Source organism: Pteropus alecto, unplaced genomic scaffold (assembly GCF_000325575.1).
Source record: "Pteropus alecto unplaced genomic scaffold, ASM32557v1 scaffold81, whole genome shotgun sequence".
Classification (NCBI taxonomy): Eukaryota; Metazoa; Chordata; class Mammalia; order Chiroptera; family Pteropodidae; genus Pteropus; species Pteropus alecto.
This window is the reverse complement of record NW_006433378.1, coordinates 4,755,242-4,773,554: the sequence shown is the minus strand read 5'-3', so window position 1 is coordinate 4,773,554 and position 18,313 is coordinate 4,755,242. Positions and strand designations below refer to the sequence as shown.

At 36.2% G+C, this 18,313-nt stretch overlaps 1 protein-coding gene across 1 annotated transcript in view; it reads left to right on the top strand.

The window, feature by feature from the left end:
* IQCJ (IQ motif containing J) overlaps positions 1-18,313 on the top strand; it is a 149,488-nt gene that overhangs the window by 729 nt on the left and 130,446 nt on the right. The gene's annotated exons all lie outside the window — the stretch shown is intronic.

The following is an 18,313-nucleotide window of genomic DNA, read 5'->3' as shown; positions in this document are numbered from 1 at the left end:
CAGGCATTTTAGGTATTCTAAATACTAGTGTTTGAATAACAAGTAGATGGGGTAGACTTGCTGTTGCTGAGTCCTGCTATGTTTCTTTGCTTGTAGAAATCACATCCACACTGTACGTTTAGGGTGTGCATGTGTTTATTGAACTCCAGTAACACAGCGTGAGAGTGTAGGCTCATAAATCACATTATTTATTTGCCAGTGTGTTGGGTGCTACAGTCTAAAATTAAGAAATTACTTAGCAATTAATAATACATTCAGCGTCTCTTGTCTCATTGGGTGGGATTTACATTCTTAGGACTTGCTCTTCTAGTTATAGAGACCAATGATTTAAGGTTGAGATCTAATTGCTATTTCAAATCCTTAAGCTGGAAAGATGCTTGCAGTACTTTACTTTATTTAAAAGATTTATTTTGAAAAATGTGTATATATAACTGTGGTTGGGAGCTAATTATGACTATAATGTGCTGTATGTTTAAGATAAACAACTTGTTTTGAGAATTGCTCACTTGTATAATAGAAATTTGCTTTCTTGTCTTTATAACAATTCTTTCACTTTGCATTATGTTCTTGCTTTTTGAGATTATTAGTAATTATTGTGAAGATGAGAAAATAATGTAGCAACTCAGAATTCACAAAGAAAAGTAGGTTGAACTAGCAGTTTTCTGAGAAATAAAGTAAAACAGGTTTTTATAACTGGATTTTCTAAATGCACAGTGGGTATTGATATTTGGAAAGGGAAATATCTTAATGTTAACTTGGTAAGTGGAACAGATTAGATAATATTAATGCCATCTGGTTATAGTTCCTCACTATATTTAAAATGAGCTAGTAAATAAGTTAATTATTTTTTATTAGCTATTAATTTTGCATCATGATATTGATTATATAACAGACAATTGATTTTGATTTGCTTTGAATTAGAGACAGTTGTAAACTGGTAAAATAGTTTACTGAATTGTAACAATAAAAATATATATTGAAAATCAGTGTGAAACCTACTTTTACTTTTTAATGTTCGAAGTCTAAGATTTTATCACTTATAGAGAGCTGCATACTAATAGAGGATTATATGTATTTCAAAAAATTACATAACTTTTAATGCTTATTATTCATGTTCAATTTATAATTACTCAAAGTAGTACAGTCAAAATGTATTTCAATATGTACGAATGCTTCCTCGAAAGGGCATATTATATTAGGAGCCATTAAAAACCTGTGTAGGCTATTAATGTTATATTCATGTGTTGCTTCGTGTGTAATAGATTTTTTTAAAGGTACTATTGATTTACAATATTTAAATACACCTAAGATTGTGACTTGGTTGATGTAGGAATCTTGGCTTTGAATGTGAATATCTTGATGAGGGTTTCAGGTTAAATGTACAGGATGGTTGAAGCTTCTTAGTACTTTTTTGGTATGTATTGCAATATGTATTAACGGATATATTCAAATACTAAGCTTTGTAAAAATATTCATTGCACTTAACCACGTGCAAAACACTTTCATCTTACTTTTGAAGTTGGTTATTCTTTTTGAAGTGTTTCCTAGGAGTAACAAGAGGTTTTATTAGTCCGAGCTTGTAGGGCACTGTGTGGAACCAGGGGAACGTTCAGTGTCATTTTGTAGGGAATATCATATGTACGAAATAGTGAAAGGAAGGAATGCCACGTTTGCCATCTGTCTCTAATTATGATTTCCTACTGGCTTTTAGATGTATTGTAGACCAGGCTTTTATTTTATAAAACAATTATATTAACTACAATACCAAAAATGATTGTAAAACACTTCCCCCATAAAATAGTTTCCCCATTGTGTGACTGAGATTGTTTTATGAAACATTTCATTTTTTAAGGCTCACAAATAGAGAATATAAAAAATATCATTTGTAGAGGGACCATGCATCCACAGCTAAAAACCTTCATCCTTTGAGCATTTATTGATCATTGATGGGCCAAGCCATCTCTTAGCCTTAGGCAAAAAGGTGGGTGGGGGGAAGGGAAATCTTGTTTAAAGAAACTGGAGAGGCTGTTTCAGCTATGTTGTTACTAACAATTGTTTATGGAGGCACGGATACCTTCAACGTGGTTTGAGAATTAGATTATTTTTTGTTCCATTTAGTTTCAAAATGATACAATAATAAATTAGGTTTGCCAGTAGAAAGGGATGGTCATGGTTGGCATGGGTGGTGAAGGCTGGTCAGAGAAACTCTGGAGAAGGTGAGTTTTCAACCAAGTTTTGAAGGCAATTATTAGTAGGAACTGATGGAAAGAAGAGGAATAGGTACTTTGGGTGAAAGGAAAAGAAATATGGGAGGAAGCAAATCAGGACAGGAGACAACAAGGTGATAACATTGTGTGGAGAAGAGGAGCCATATTGGGAATGACAGGAAGTGAGACTGAAAAAAATCACAGGGTTGAGTTTGAAAGGTTTTTAATTAATGTTCATGAGCCTTATTATATCCTTTGGAAAATTCTTTGAGAAAGTGAACATTTCGTTTATTTTATGATACCCAACAACTTCTGTAAATGGCAAAGTCTATACGATAATAATGAATATTTCTTGAGCACTTACTATGAGCTAGGCATTGCACTAAATACTTTAAATGCATTATCTCACATAGTGCTTACTTAATATTAAAATCCTCATTTTACAGATGAAGAAACTGAGGTACTGAAAAGTTATATAGCTTCTCTAAAGTTATACGAGGTCAGAAGTGATGGAGCTTAGATTTGAACCCAAACTGTGGAGCACAACCTTCTAACCACTACATGAGAAGTCCACTTCAGTTTATCACTTTACCTCTAACTCCAGGTCCCGAATGGTATGACCAGTTGCTGACTACATGTGTCATTTATGTCCTCTGGGAACAGATACTGAGACAAGATTACCAAACAAGTAGTTTATTGGAAGGAAAAGATAAACGGGGGAGGAAGCCAAATTGTGTTGGGAAAGGCTTCAGATCACGGTGCAGATCTGACAGTCTGATCTAACTCAGTGGCCTCCAGAGGGAAGATTGCTTTATGTTAAAGGAAACCCATGCTGGACAGAAATGGCCAGGCCTAAGTACTCCTAACACGCTCAGTCACTGACTAGGGGTTCCCAGAAGGGCATGGCTATGACTCAAAAGTCAAGGCAGATTCTCAGTGTCTTCTGTAGCTGGAGGCCCTCAGCTAATTGCACTTTTTACACCTAAATATCAAGTTCTTTCCTGAAGAGAGATCTGAGTGGTGGACCTCCTTGCCTGCCAAGGTGATATCTCTAGAAAATGTACCCCAGGAACTCAGGGTGGGGTGAGCTAGGCACCAAGGGTGAAGAATTTAAGGAGGCCCCCACTCTCAAGATCATGTAAATGCAGGGTGGACACTTGAGAGTGAGTGCCTCCTTAATTTTGCAATTTGGAAAATATATAGGAGGTTAATGGGAAACATGCCTGGAAAAGTAGATCAGAATTGGTCAAAGAACTGTAGTGATGGAATTTAAGTTTTCTCTTGAAGGTTTTGGAGCAGAAAAGTGACATGATCAAAATGGTCTTGTGGGAAGGTGCATATGGTCACGGCGTAGAGGCTTCACTGAATGGAGAGAGTAGGCTATTTTGCTATTAGAGGCAGGAGGAAATGAGATCTTGAACTAGGTGTGTAAAGAATGGGAAAGATATGAGAAAATATGAAGTAAGGGTGAATAGGATTTCACGATTAATTAAAAGAAGGGGGTAAGGGGAAGAGAGTACTCAAAAGAGACTTAAAAATTTGAATTGGGTGGCAGGGGGCTGGTGTATTGAAACTGGAAATGGACAGGAGGAGGCTCTTATTAAGGGAGGATAATAGGAGCCCAAGAACTGTGCAGTCGAACCATCTCCTTTATGTCCCCAAATGAATGACATACAAATCTTTCATTTTTCCCTCATCTCAGGCACTACTTATTCCTCAAGTTTTGACTTATTTTTAGTTCATGGTCATAATCCCTTGAACAACAAATTAAGGCATGGAAGACAAAAGTTATGTTTATAGACAGCAACCATTCTGACAAAATTTTGGTTCCTTTTTTCAAATTCAACTGTAAAAATACCTTTTAAAAAAAAAAATCCACACAATTTCTAACAGCCAGTTTGAGGTATTATTATTATTTTATTATACTTTATTTTTTAAGACATTGTTTTTGTTTCACATAGACCTGATTCTGGTTTGCAGAGCCCAGCAGGACTGGCCCTGCTCATTGAAGAGAAGATCTTTGTTCATGTGGTAGATAGAAGAGCCAACACTGATATCATGAGATACAGACATCTTCTCATAGAGAAAACTTGAAACAGCTGCCTCACACTGCCCAAGTAGTACAGTGACAGATGGAATTGATCTAACGTAAACAGAAAACAAGCTAAATTTCTTTGCAAATAAAGATTCACATAGTATAGGATTGTGATGTATAATTGAAAACCCAATTTTCATTGAAAAGGAAATAATGGCAAAGACTTAATGCTAAATAAGTTTTAGGTACAGAAATGAATAGTAAGTTTTTATGGATATGCAATGCAATGTGAGGAGCTCAAAGCAAATGTTTAATTGCCCTTAAAACTGAACAACATAATGGCGAAATTTGCATATTCTTCCAGGCTGACTTGTTTTACTGTATAGTGCAGGAGAACACTTGTAGTAATATGACGTTAGCATCCATGGTGTACCAAAAAGTAAACTTTTAGGAGATGATCAAATTAACCTCCAAAGCCTACTAAGCAACCGTACAACAGGCTTATGCCTAACCAATGGTGATAACCAAAAGATAAGCTTGGGTAACATGTGTTTTGTGACAGCAATAACATAGATCTGATGTCCCATTTGTAACTAGGGCTGCTGACACAGAAATATAGGGTTTGTATGTACACTCTGACCTCCAGAGAATGAGGCTATCATAAGAAGATGCATAGAAATCTTCTTCCCAGTTTCAGACTTAGATATAAGACAGTATGCTTTCCTGATTGCATTAAAACAAAAAGTAGGAAGACGCTGTAACATGAAAGAGAGAGGGTCCATTTATGTGGACTTCTGTGATTCTGTTCTTCACCCTCAACCCTCAGGGCAGTGATCTGTACAGGACAGTATTTAATCTTCATGACAGACTGATGAGGTAAGTACTGTCGATTATTACTGAACTTTGGCAGGAGAGGTTCAGTAACTTGTCCATGGTCACACAGCAGGTAAGTAGCAGAGCGGATTTGAATCCAGGGCCTGAACTCATACACTGTGCTGGGTATGGTGGGTGTACGCTGAGTAGTGATGGGTGGGCTTTCCAACCCGGAAACCGCTGAAGCTCTCCTTCCTGTTGCTGCTCTTATCTCCCTTGGGTCCTTTCTGTATACAGTAAGGAAATACAGTTGTAAACTCAGGAAACAGAATCCAAGCTGGTTTTTTTTTTTTTTTTTTGATGGACTCATAATGAGTTGCTCACTGAGATTAAATATATATTGCTGCTGTATTCTAGCGATGTGTGTCCCTGAGTGTGGGACCTGCTCATCCGCGCCCGACTGTGTCACTTTTCTTAAATATTTCTTGATATTTGGAAATTAATTCTGCCTTCAGTTTTGGTCCAAATTGGACAATTGGAGCTCACACTTTATGAGAGACAGCAAATAGTCACTGTATAACCACATGCCTGTGATTAAAAGTACACAAACATTCTAATTGTACAGAACTCTGATAAAGGAAGAATTAGGTGTGATGTAGCCCCCGGAAAGTTCTGTCGACAGAGCTTTATTGACAGAGATGGCTCCCATATAGCTTCCTTATACACTTCATTCTGAAGAAATCTTGTAGAATGAATGCAGGCTTCAGAATCAGACATTCCTGGGTACAAATCCTCCTTCTGTCACTTTGGCAAGCCACTTCAATATCACTGAGGAACGGATAATGCTTTGTATTGCTATGAGGATAAGAGGGTGCATGTATTGTTCCTGGCATAGAATAGGAGTTTAATAAATGTGTTTAGCACATCAACAGGAGCAGAGAGGTAGATGTGTGTTAAAAAGTATCTGACTCTGGGTTCAAACTTTCTAGGTTCAAATCTGAGCTCTATCACTTATCAACTGAAAGAACTTGGAAAATGTCCTTAACTTTTCTGTGCCTTTGTTTTCTTGTCCATAAAATGGAAATGATAATAGCACCTTCTTCATAGGTTTGGTAGGTGGAACACATGACTTAATGTAAGTAAAGCACTTAGAAAGAACAGTGCATGGCATACAACAAGCACTCCATGAGCATTAAGTCCTTCTTTGTGAGATCCAGTTCATTTCAACCTCGTTTCTTTTCAGAGCGAAGAGCCTAGGAATTCACAGTACATGTAAAGGCAAGCATTTCCAGTTTCTTGATATCTAAGGCCTAAAAATACTTAATTCAGTGTTTACTAAATCATTGCTATTAGGCACCTTAGCCTGATAGTTTCTTGTATCATCTATATCCATTGTTGGTGAAGGTCAGGCCCTCTCATACCAGTCATGGGGGAAAAGTACATTAGTACAATCACATTTAGATGGCAGTTTGCAATATCTGTCAACATTTTAAATGCACATTTCTTTTGACTTATCAGTTTTACTTCTAAGAATTTGCTGACAGATATGCTCACATCATTGAGCAAAGAAATGTGGTGGAGTCGGTTGCAGCATTGTTTGTGATATTAAAATCTATAAACAACTAAAATATACATCTAGAGAAAAAGTACTTAAATAATTTATGATCTATCCATGCAATGGGATACTGCAGAGAAGATTTTAAAACAGAGCTGTATAAGTATATATGAAAAACTGTATGAGCATACTTTTAGAAGATAAGCATTTTTCATAGCAATCACTATAGTATGAATAATACTTTTATGTTAAAAAATAAAAAGATGTACTTATACTCATTTGCTTGTTTAATCATAGAAAATTCTCAAAACATATACAAGGAATCGTTAGTATTCACCAGTGGAAAGTGGAAATAGGCATTGGATGGGTACTTTTCCCTTGCACTGTATGTGTGCCATTTGAATTGTTTAACATGGGCATGATACACTTTTGCAATTTTAAAAATAGTTTAAAAAATCCCTTTCTTTTCCCTACCCATCAGTATGTTTTTAAAAAGATTAGTCCTTTATGCAAGTGTAACCCTAAACCTTAGTATAATATTTTTGAATTATTGAGCCAAATATCATCCTAAGTTAAAACAGAATGTGTATGAACTCACTGTCGGAGCTCCAATTTGCTCTCAGGGAGCAGAAACCGAATGACTAAGGAGATTTTCTAACATCAAGTCACAGGAGAGTCTTAAGTCCTGTGGCAAAAATTCATGTTGTTCAAAAGTTCATGCACTTAGAGAGGAAACATTAAATCAAAGAGCATTAGATGGGAGAAGGGAACATTGAGTAAATGACTTTTCCTCAGGACTTAATAAATTCAATGCTAAACATGGGGCAACATTACACATGGGATTTTTTCATATTAAGGTTTCTCTGTATTCCTAAAGCCTCTCTCTCAATCTTTTGCTAAATGCTATATGAGAGTTACACTGCTTTTGGATTTTGAAGGCAAAAGTAATTTGCATGTAGGGTTAATCAAGATTCCTTGCCTCTTGTACTTTTAGAAGTGCTTACACATACATTGTCTCCTTTGGTACTCATAAATGAGGCATTTAGGACAAGTATTATAAAGCTCATTTTCTACATAAGGACCTGAGGTTTGGAGAGGTTAAGTAATAAGTTTAAGCCAGTCAGTGTGTAGCTGAACACACAAGGACCATTGGTTATGTCTTGGCTGTCCTTGCCACTAGCAGCCAAGGGCACAGCTGTGTAGAAGAATCACTTCTATGGTTGTGAAGTTGGTTTTATTATTTTCTTGGAATCACTTTTAATCTGGTTTAAGAAGACCCAGAAATGGCCAACTGAACTTTCTTCCCAATATGGATTATAAACACGCTCATTTAAATGGTTAAGGGACATCTAATAAAATGCAGATAGAGCTGAGTTCTCATTTTGACCCTACTCCTTACTGACTATGTAATCTCGGGCAAATTGTTCCCTCATGGGGGTAATGATAGTGTTCATCTTCCAGGGCTAATGTTAAAAGAGTTTAAATAAAATAATGTATGAAAAGTGCTTGACCAAGTGCATGGAATGTAGTAAAGGGTCAATATACGACAGGTACAATAGTAATTAATGGTATAAATAAGTCAGAGTTCGGGTCAGTGCAGCAGGCATAGCTCTGATGGCAACCAGAGCTTTTGTCTACTTGGAGGTGACAGCAGGAGCTGCATCCCAGAGTGAACACCGATCAATTTCTTTCTTTTGAAGGAAACTTCCTTGGAACCACAAAGAACTAAGAACAGATAGCAAAGTTTCCTAAAACTTCCCTGAGCCTTAGTGCAGAGGCTTGGGCATCTCTGACTAAAGAAACTGCCCTCAGCTTCAAACCAATTTTCCAGATCATGGTCAACAGTCAGATCAGATGGGTAAAAAGAATCAAATCACCCAGGGCTTTAACACAAGGACAGTCACCTCTCTAAGCAGGCAACCCTAAGATCTTGCTCTGGGAGTTTGTCTTCAGTCTCTGAAATTTCAACTTCTTAAAGAGAATTTTGGGGGAAACCTGAAAAGTCAAAGCTAAGAATTCACAGAATTAGTGATGAAATGATCTGTTTGCTATTTAGCTTAAAAGTACTTTACTAATTCTTCTTTTGAATTTTTAAAACTTATTTTTCTTTACTGCACAATTAATTTATGCTTAGTGCAGAAAATATACAGAATTAAAACAGAAGAAATAAAAGTCCCTAGAAAGAAGCATTGTTCATATTTATTTTGGTTTGTAGTTATTGAGACTTTTATAAATATAAATATATTTCTTTTCATAGAAATGAAGGCCCTGTACATACTGTTTATGACCTTTCAATTACTATCAATATATCATGCACATCTTCCCATAGCAATAGATTTTTTTTAATAACTTTATTTCCAGTGGTTGCATAGCATTCTTTGGAGTGAACAATTCATGATTTTACAAATCTTCTAATGTTGAATGCTTAGGTTTCATTTTTTCTTTCTGCAAGAAAAATTCTTTTTGAAAAATCATTGTAGAAATGCTTAATTCCTTCTTTAAAATAAATTCCAAAGGTAGAATTTCTAGGTCAAAGTGTAAATACACTTTTAAGGCTTTTGGTGTCAAAGTGTCTTCCAGTTAAATTTTGCCGATTTTATCCTTACTATTAGTGTAAGAATAGAAGAGCGCAAATAGAGCAGTGACTGTTTAAGTAAACATGACTTCTGTTCATCTATTATAAAAGGTGAATACCTTTACAGAAACCTTTATGCCAAGATAAAAAGTGCTTCTTCTTAATGCCAACTTCTTATATCCATTAGATAGTGTGTTAATTGCATTAGGGAGGTTGGTAATGATATCAGTATAATATGATTAGCTTTCGATGAAGTGTAACAGAAAATGTGGGAATAATTTGGAGGAAAAGTTACTATAAGCATACTTCCACTGGAGCCCATTAATTCCACCCACATATCCATTTTAAAATGTGAGAATAAAACAATCGAGGGAGTGTAAACTCTTCCACTGTGGTTATCGTCACGTCAGTTTTCTCTAGGGTTGGAAATGTCCGTGCCTGATCTCTTCTGCACCACGCTAGGCCTCACGGTAGAAATGCTAAGATTAGAACCTTTTTAGTAGAAATTACGCTTGATGGCACTAACCCTGCTGTCAGAGTAATTCTTGCTGGAAAGAAAGTATCTGAATTAATGGTGTAATAAACTGAGTTAGTGTTTCATCTTGGCAGAGGATTAATTAGGGGAAGAGAAACTAATATTTATTTGGGTTCTTATTTGACAGACCGTTTATTATTACATTATTGCATTTAATACTCCCTGTAAACCTGTGAGGTAGGTATTACTGAGGGCATTTTACAGTGAAGGAACTGAAGTTCAGTCAGAGGACGCGTCTCCCCTACGGCCACACAGCGGGTGGGCTGCAAAGGAGAGATTCCCTGCTTTTGGAGCCTATGCTCTCTGTACTGCTCCGTCTCACCAGTTATACAGCAAGGCTGACTGTTTCTCCTCTGGAATATTCATTGTAAGTATGAATACACTTTTATCCTTCTCATCTCTGGATTCCCATAAAAGTCAGTGTGTTAGGCAGACTTAGAGACATGATCCACTTATCAGTGCTATGTCGGTTAAGATATTTTTATAAGCCAGAAACAGAAAGTCCGCTATTTTGCTTAATAAGCTATCCTGAGGCAGAGCAGTTTGGGTTTTTTCAGAGGCTCAGGGATTTCATTAAGGACCCAGGTTCTTTCTATCTTGCTGCTCTGCCATGTTCAGTGCTGACTTTTATGGTTGTGTGGTGACTTTAAGAGCTCTGAATACATCTTCATAAAACAATGTCCAGAGGCAGGAAAATGGAATGGCTCCTTCTCCCACCACTTTCTTTTAAAGAGCAAAACAAACTGCCCAGTAGCTTCTCTCTCGTGCCTCATAGCCCAGAGCTATGTCATAGGTCCTTTCTTGACCCAAACGTTGGTATGGAGAATGTCTTAGGCCAATCAGGATTCACTCCCAGGACTGAGGAGGGTGAACCCTGAAATTCAAGCTCTGTGGCAGGAGGAAACAACCTAAAATGCTACCAACACTGCTTTCAAGAGATTTTAAGATTTCTTTTCCTAATTGATTATATACTCTGAGGTTCTTCAGCGGGAGAAAAGTGTACTATTGCTGTTGTAGAAACTTTTACTTTTGTGTGACCACCATTTACAAATGAACATGTAATTTTCTTAAGTGTGCTCCACAAATCCTCCCATTTTCATCACTTTTCTCTAATAGAATTCTGTAGTTTTTTTTTTTTACCAGCGTGTTCAACTATTTTAACTCTTCTATACTAGTCCTTGATACAACTTCTTCTAAGAATAAGGGAAAAGCAAGATTTTAATGGAAAGTGAAGATAGTTCCAGTAGTATCTGTCTATTAGGGCTAGCACAATTTTTTGCTGTTTTAAAAAAGAGTGTTGTCTTATTGGAGAGCATTAAGTAGAAGAAACCTAATTTCCTATCATGAATAAATACTGATTATCTTTTATTTTAGCAAGACAAGTCATTTAACCTTCACGCTTATATTGGTACAATAAAACAAAAGTTGAAGCGGAGGGATATCTATCAATTGTCAGAATAATTAGTTCAATAAAATAATGTTCATTGAAGGGGAAAATCAGTTAATAATTTTTAAATTGAATTGGATTATTAATTGAATTAAAACAGTCAATTCAGTTCAACAAATATTTATCAAGAACTTATAATGTACTACCATAGAATTAATAATAGATGCCATAGAAAATCTTACAACCTGGTAGAGGAGTAAGTAATCAATATAGAAAAAACATCTATGCTAAACTATTACATGAGATAAGGAAAGGTATATAATAATTATAACAATAACAATAATTAATGCATTGAGCACTTATCATCTAGAATATGTTTTATTATGCTTCACATGTATTAATTCATTTAATTCTCACAACAACCTTACGAGATAAGTTTTTTTTATTAGCCCCATTTTAAAGATGAAAAAACAGAAAGAGAGTCTCATGGGGATGCAATAACTCTTCCTGGAGAAGTGGGGAGGGGCACGTTTGCGGGAAAAGATTCAGAGAAAAGGTGACTGTCCAACTAGGGTTGAGGGAAGAAGTCCAGGAAAAAGGCTTAGCAGTGGGAAAAAATGGCATCTGCAAAAGCATCTCTGAAAGTCTTTTCATGTCTGGTGTGGCTGAAGCACTATGAGGTAGAAAATAGGTAGAGGTGAAGATAGTAAAAACTGTGGCTGGACTGTTTGGGCCATATGTGTCATTAGTCAACACTACTTAAGGTGTTTAAGAAGGATAGTGACATCTTTATAAGAAGGTGATTCTGGGACAGAATGGAGAGAGATAGATTGAGGTAAGAGAGGCTGGCGAGGGAGGAAGTGTAGAAAATTAGTGCAGTGATACAGGACAGAGACAGTGAGCCCTGACTAGGGGAGTTGGGGAGGAAAGGATGAGGAAGAGCTGGGGACTCACAAGGCTGTGTAACTTCTCAGTGAATAGTGATGTCATTGATCAAATGTGAAAGAAATTGGATATTTCTAAGTAAAAACACATACCTTATACAAAAACACATACCTCCACTAAAACTCCTTATACAAAATTTACTTCATAGTGGATCATGGAATTAAATGTAAAATGTAAAACTAAAAATGTTAAAAAAAAAAAATAGAAAAATTTTGAGACCTTTCTTAAGGCCAAGTGAAGACTTCGTAAACTTGACGTGAACAACACGATTCTTAAAAGAAAAATATTAACAAATTGGATTTCATTAACATAAAAACTTTCTTTCTGTGAATGACAAAGCATCTTTTTATCAAGAGAGTGAAAAAACAAGCTACAGACTGGAAGAAAATATTTTCAAACCACATACCTGACAAGGGACTTGTATCTAGAATATATAAAAAGCTCTTAAAATCCAAAAATTAACAATAAATAAACCAAACAATGCAATTGGAAAATGAGCAAAATATGTAAACAGACTTCTATGGAAGAGGATGTATAGATGGCAAATGAGCACATGAAAAGATGTTTAACATCACTAGCCATTAGTGAAATGCAAATTAAAATGACAATGAGATATCACTATATCTATTAGAATGGCTAGAATAAAGATCATTGACAACACCAAATGTTGGTGAAGATACTAAGAAACTGGATCATTCATACACTTCTAGTGAGAATATAATATGATACAGCCAGTCTAGAGTAAAATATGACAATTTCTTATAAAATGAAACATACGCTTACCAACAACTGCATGGTTGGGCATTTATCTTTGAAAATGAAAACTTTGTTCACACACACACAAAACTGTACACAAATGTTCATAGCAGCTTTATTAATAATAGCTAAAAACTAGAAACAACCCAATGTACTTCAGTGTGTCACCGGTTACCCAAACTGGGTATACCGCACCGTAAAATATTACTCATAAAATATTGATATACACAACGACTTGGGTAATCTCTAAGGGATTATGCTGAGTGAAAAGAAGGTTACATACTGTATGATTCCACTTCTATAACATTTTCAAAATGATGAAATTATAGAAATGGAGACCAGATTAGCGATTGCCAGGAGTTATGGAGGGAGGAAAGAAGGAAGTGAATGTGGCTACCAAAGGGTAACATGATTGATCCTTGTGATGGAACTGTTCTGTATGTTGACTGTGGTGGCTATTACTCAAATCTACACATGTGATAAAATTACATAGAACTATATATACACACACAGCATGTAAAGCTGGTGAAATAAGGAAGGTAGGTTGTATCAATTTCAGTTTCCTGGTTGTGATATTATGCTATAGTTATGCAAGATGTCATCATAGCGGGGAACTAGGTGAAGGTTATACAAGATCTCTATTATTTCTTATAACAGCATGCAAATCTACAATTATCTAAAAACATAAACTAAAAGAAATTGTGCGGGAGGGAAGTGGGTTTACTAGAAAAGGTTTGGAAATGTTGAGTTTGGGAAGCTGAAGAAGCCTAGTAGGATGTTCATAGGACAATGTCAGGGGTGAAGAGTGTTAATAAATCTGAGGGTTGTTAGCATAAAAGTGGTTATAGGGACCTCTTTAGTGAGATTGCCCTAGAAATGAAAATGAAGCCATAATAATAACAAGAGCTCATATAGTTAACCAGTAACTAAGTGCCAGACATAGTGCAACTCCTTTAGACCTGTTACTTAATGCAATCTTCACAACGATCCTATGACGTTGCCACTATTATTCATTATACAAATGAGAAAACGTCCTAGAAAGGTTAAGTAACTTTACTAGGGTCACACAGCTGGTAATTGGAGGAACTAATTTATGTAACTCCAGAGGTTACCCTGCCTCCAGCAGTAGAGAAGAGCCCAGGGTAAAAACACAAGAAGCATGAACATTACGTCTTGGCAGAAAAAGAGAGGCTCGTGAAAGTGACAGAGATGGTAACTCCATTTTGACCCAGTTTCTGTATCCTGAGCTTTAATGATTTTTTATTGTAGTCCTGTCCCGTAGCTTTCAGATGCATCCTAGTAACATGTTACCAAGGGGGAAATGAATAGATTCTGTGTGCACAAAGTTGGCAGATGGGCGAGTTGGTTCTTATAAGCATGTGGTCCACAGGGCTGCTGTGGGGCTGGTACTGAGTGTCTTTGTGGAGTCAATGGACTAAGAATTAAGAGAGAGAAGTAAGACCAGAGATCAGGTAAAAACTGGGAGGCACACAGTGGGTCTGTCATAATGGAGGAATTGAGAGGAGGGGAATGGAGGGAAGTGAAGGTAGGCTGTGAAGAACCAAAAGTGTGAGTGGGGAAATGAGATGATTCTGGAGCTGAGTCCAGGGCTGCAGAGAACCTACAGTAGTCTTTCTTTTTATGAGGCCTGGAATAGCCAGGGCCCCTCCCTTGAAGAGACAGAGCTAGGTCCTACATAGCCCATTTGTCTAACTTAGGTTCAGGCTTCCCACTTTTTCTTTTCACCAAATTGGCCAATTGGAAGGAATTTCTCAAATTGATCAGTTGTCTGGGTTCATGTGGGCATAAATTAAAAGCCTCAACAGCTTTTAGGAAAAAGGAATAAAGGCGATTTTTAGTTTCTTGAGTGCTTCGATTTGTATCGTAATTCCTATTTGTATCATAGTTTAAAAATTAAATTCCTAGAGTATAGTGAGTGAAAACACCAAAAGAGGAACTTTCAAAATCATGTTAATAATTAAAGTTGACACACAGCAACCCTAATTTGAATTTTCTTAGTGTATTTCTAATTACTTCAGCACTCTCATCTTTATAGTTCATCAGTTCATCTATTCTTGCTACAACTAACTTGATTAAAAAGAATACTGCTGGGATAAATATATGATTACAGGTATAGAGTAGGGAAAATACAAAGTGAGTCTGTAGCATCAGAAATCAAGGCAGTTCTCTTCCTGATTTCAAACAGTATTACAATGCTATAGTAATCAAAACAGTGTGACATTGGTATAAAAACAGACACATAGATCAGTCGGATGTAACAGAGAGCCCAGAAATAAACCCAGGCATATAAGATTAATTAATTTTCGACAAAGATGTCAAGAATACACAATAGAGAAAGGATGGTTTCTTCAATAAATAACATTGGGAAAACTGGATATCCACGTGCAAAAGAATGAAATTTGACCCCTATCTTATACCATACACAAAAATCGATTCAAAATATATTAAAAACTTAAATGTAAGACCTGAAACCATAAAACTCCTAAAAGAAAAGAGGGAAAGGCTCTTTGACATTGGTCTTTGCAGTGATATTTTTTTGGATTTGACATCCAAAGCAGAGGCGATAAAAGCAAAAATAAATAGATGTGACTACATCAAGCTAAAACATTTCTGCATGGCAAAAGAAAGAGTTAACAAAATGAATTGGGAGAAAATATCTGCAAACCACATATCCAATAAGAGATTTATATTCAAAATATATAAGGAACTCATGCAACTCAATAGCAAAAACTCAAATAATTGAAATATGGGCAAAGGACTCAGACATTTTTCCAAAGAAGACATACAGATGACCAATAGATATACGAAAAGTTGCCCAATATCACTAATCATCACAGAAATGCAAGTCAAAACCAGTTCATTTAAAATCCCACTGTGATAGTTAGAATTCTGTCTCTCATTTCATCAGCTTTTTGGTTGCTTTTCACCTTCATATCTTCTCAGCAATGATGAAGCAAATGCCTGGATTTGTATTAATCTCCTGTGTCGTTCAGAATACACTACTCACATCTAGGACATCAGGTAGAGGTTAGCATTTAAGCCTGCATGATCCTTACCATTTTATTAGATTCTCACAATAATTCTGCAAGAGACATTTAGGTCTTTTCCTTGTTTCTAGCAATTATTTTGAAAATGAATTTAGCTCATTAGTTTCCAAGAGAAAAATCATTTAGAAAAAAGAAATGTCAGGGACTTTTATATCACCACTTCGAACCCTTTTGCTAATTAATTCTTTGCTAATAAGAGGTCTATTATGAAGTTTTTACATATATTTTTTTAAATCAAGATTTGGCTGCTTTATTTTCCATAAAATGCCTCATCTTTATATGGTAGCCAAAGTCAGTGACATTTACTGCCTTAAAATGGACCTTCACTAAAACCTGGTAAGGCTGGCAGAACAGGGGCTGCCTTCTTTTTTTTCTTGATGGGGAGATGGAGGCTGGAGAGGAGCTGCGCCACACAGGTAAGTAGTGGGCCTCCTGGTTCTTTGGGCCTTTTTCTCCTTTACATGCTTCTTTTTTGCAGTGTCCAAAATCTGTGTTGTTCACCGAGAATCTGCTGTATGTTTAGGCCATTACTGGTCATTAGAGACCAAGACAAACACTTTATGGTCTCTGGCTTCAAAGTGCTATCGTATGGCAAAAAGAACTAGATGTTAAATATAACATAGAAATTAGATATTATATTGGATTTAGGAGATTAGATGTTATAGAAGAGGAGAGTAAAGAAATGGTTCAGAGGCATCTCTGTGGTCTTCAGTGTCTTATTTTTATAATTTTCTGGAGTTTTCTGGAGAGAACATGCTATTTCTTTAAATAAGAAGTGTTTCTACTTACTATTTGAAATTGTGGATAAACATGTATCCTACCCTCATACAGTGCTGGTAGGAATGTAAATTGGTACAGCCACTGTGGAAAAGAGCATGGAGATTTCTCCAAAAAGTAAGAATAGAATTAGCATATGACCCAGCAATCCCTCTTCTGTGTATCTACTCCAAAAAACTTTAAAACGGTTATCCATAAAGATAAGTGTACCTCTATGTTAATTGCAGCATTATTCACGGTGGCCGAAAAATGGAAGCAACCGAAGTGTCCTACGATAGATGATTGGATAAAAGAGATGTAGTACATATATACAATGGAATATTACTCAGCCATAAGAAAATCTGAAATACTGCCATTTGTGACAGCGTGGATGGATCTTTAGATTATCAAGCTAAGTGAAATAAGTCAGACAGAAAAAGTTGAGAACCATATGATTTCACTCATATGGGATATAAAACTGAAAGCAACAAATGAACAAGACAGACAAACAAAAACTCATAGACACAGATAACTTAGTGGTCACCTGAGTGAAAAGGGAGAGGGGAGATAGAAAAAGGTAAAGAAGGTCAACCATATGGCAACAGAAGGAGATTTGACTTTGAGTGATGAACACACAATGCAGTATACAGATGATGTATTCTAGAATTGTACACTTGAAACCTATATAATTTTATTAACTGTTATCACCCCCAATAAATTTAATTTAAAAACGAGCATCTCTGTTGATTTATTTGATTCTGGAATCAAGCATAGGCCTGAAGAAGTGTTGAAAGGACGGATACCATACCACACTTCACACTATCTCCTCCTTCACTTTGTCTTTCTTTGCATATCTACAGTCTGAAGAGAGCCAAATGTGGTAACACCGGACAGGTTCGCTGAGGAGCAGAGAGTGACAGAGGAACCTCTTGTGAGCCCTTAGAATAGGAGGATGAGATTAAAACTGTTAAAAGATCTCTGATCATTATCAGATTTTAAGTTCATGGAATCGTGTTTTGGGAGATAGGATTTGATCTTGGATAGGGGAAATCATGAATGAGATTTTAAAGGCATCTTCCTTATTATCAAATATTGATCAATGTAAATTCATTTTCATTATAACTGGGTTGATGTTTATCTATTATACACCTGCACAGCAGGACCAGATGTTACAATATTGAAACACTTCTGCATCAGTTGGGATAACCACTGCTCCATTAGAACCCTCACCTCTACTCTCTCAGCATTTTCTCCATTCCCACCTTCAAAATCCAGCAACCAAAGAATTAATGCTTGGCACAGCAAGAAAACTGGTTGTTACATATTTTGAATATCTTCCTTTTTCTAGTTGTTATTATAGTTACTAATTTTATGCCACCGGTTACACAATTCTTCCTCTACAATATTCTCATAACCTAGAACTTGGCAAACTGACTATTAAAACTATTAAAGTCATGACATCAGGTGAAAACTCAGTCTTAGTAATTTTCTAGTTAAAATAGTAAAAGTAAATGTGTATAATGTTCGTATTCCTTAATGCGTGATAGAGAAGCTGCCTCTTTGGGGGATTGTAGAGACCATCAGTCCAGGGAAAATTAAGATGGAATCAAGCACAATGTAGCTTTGCATACTGGAGGTACTCTATGCATGTTGTTAGATCATCCTGTAGAGAACAAGGCTG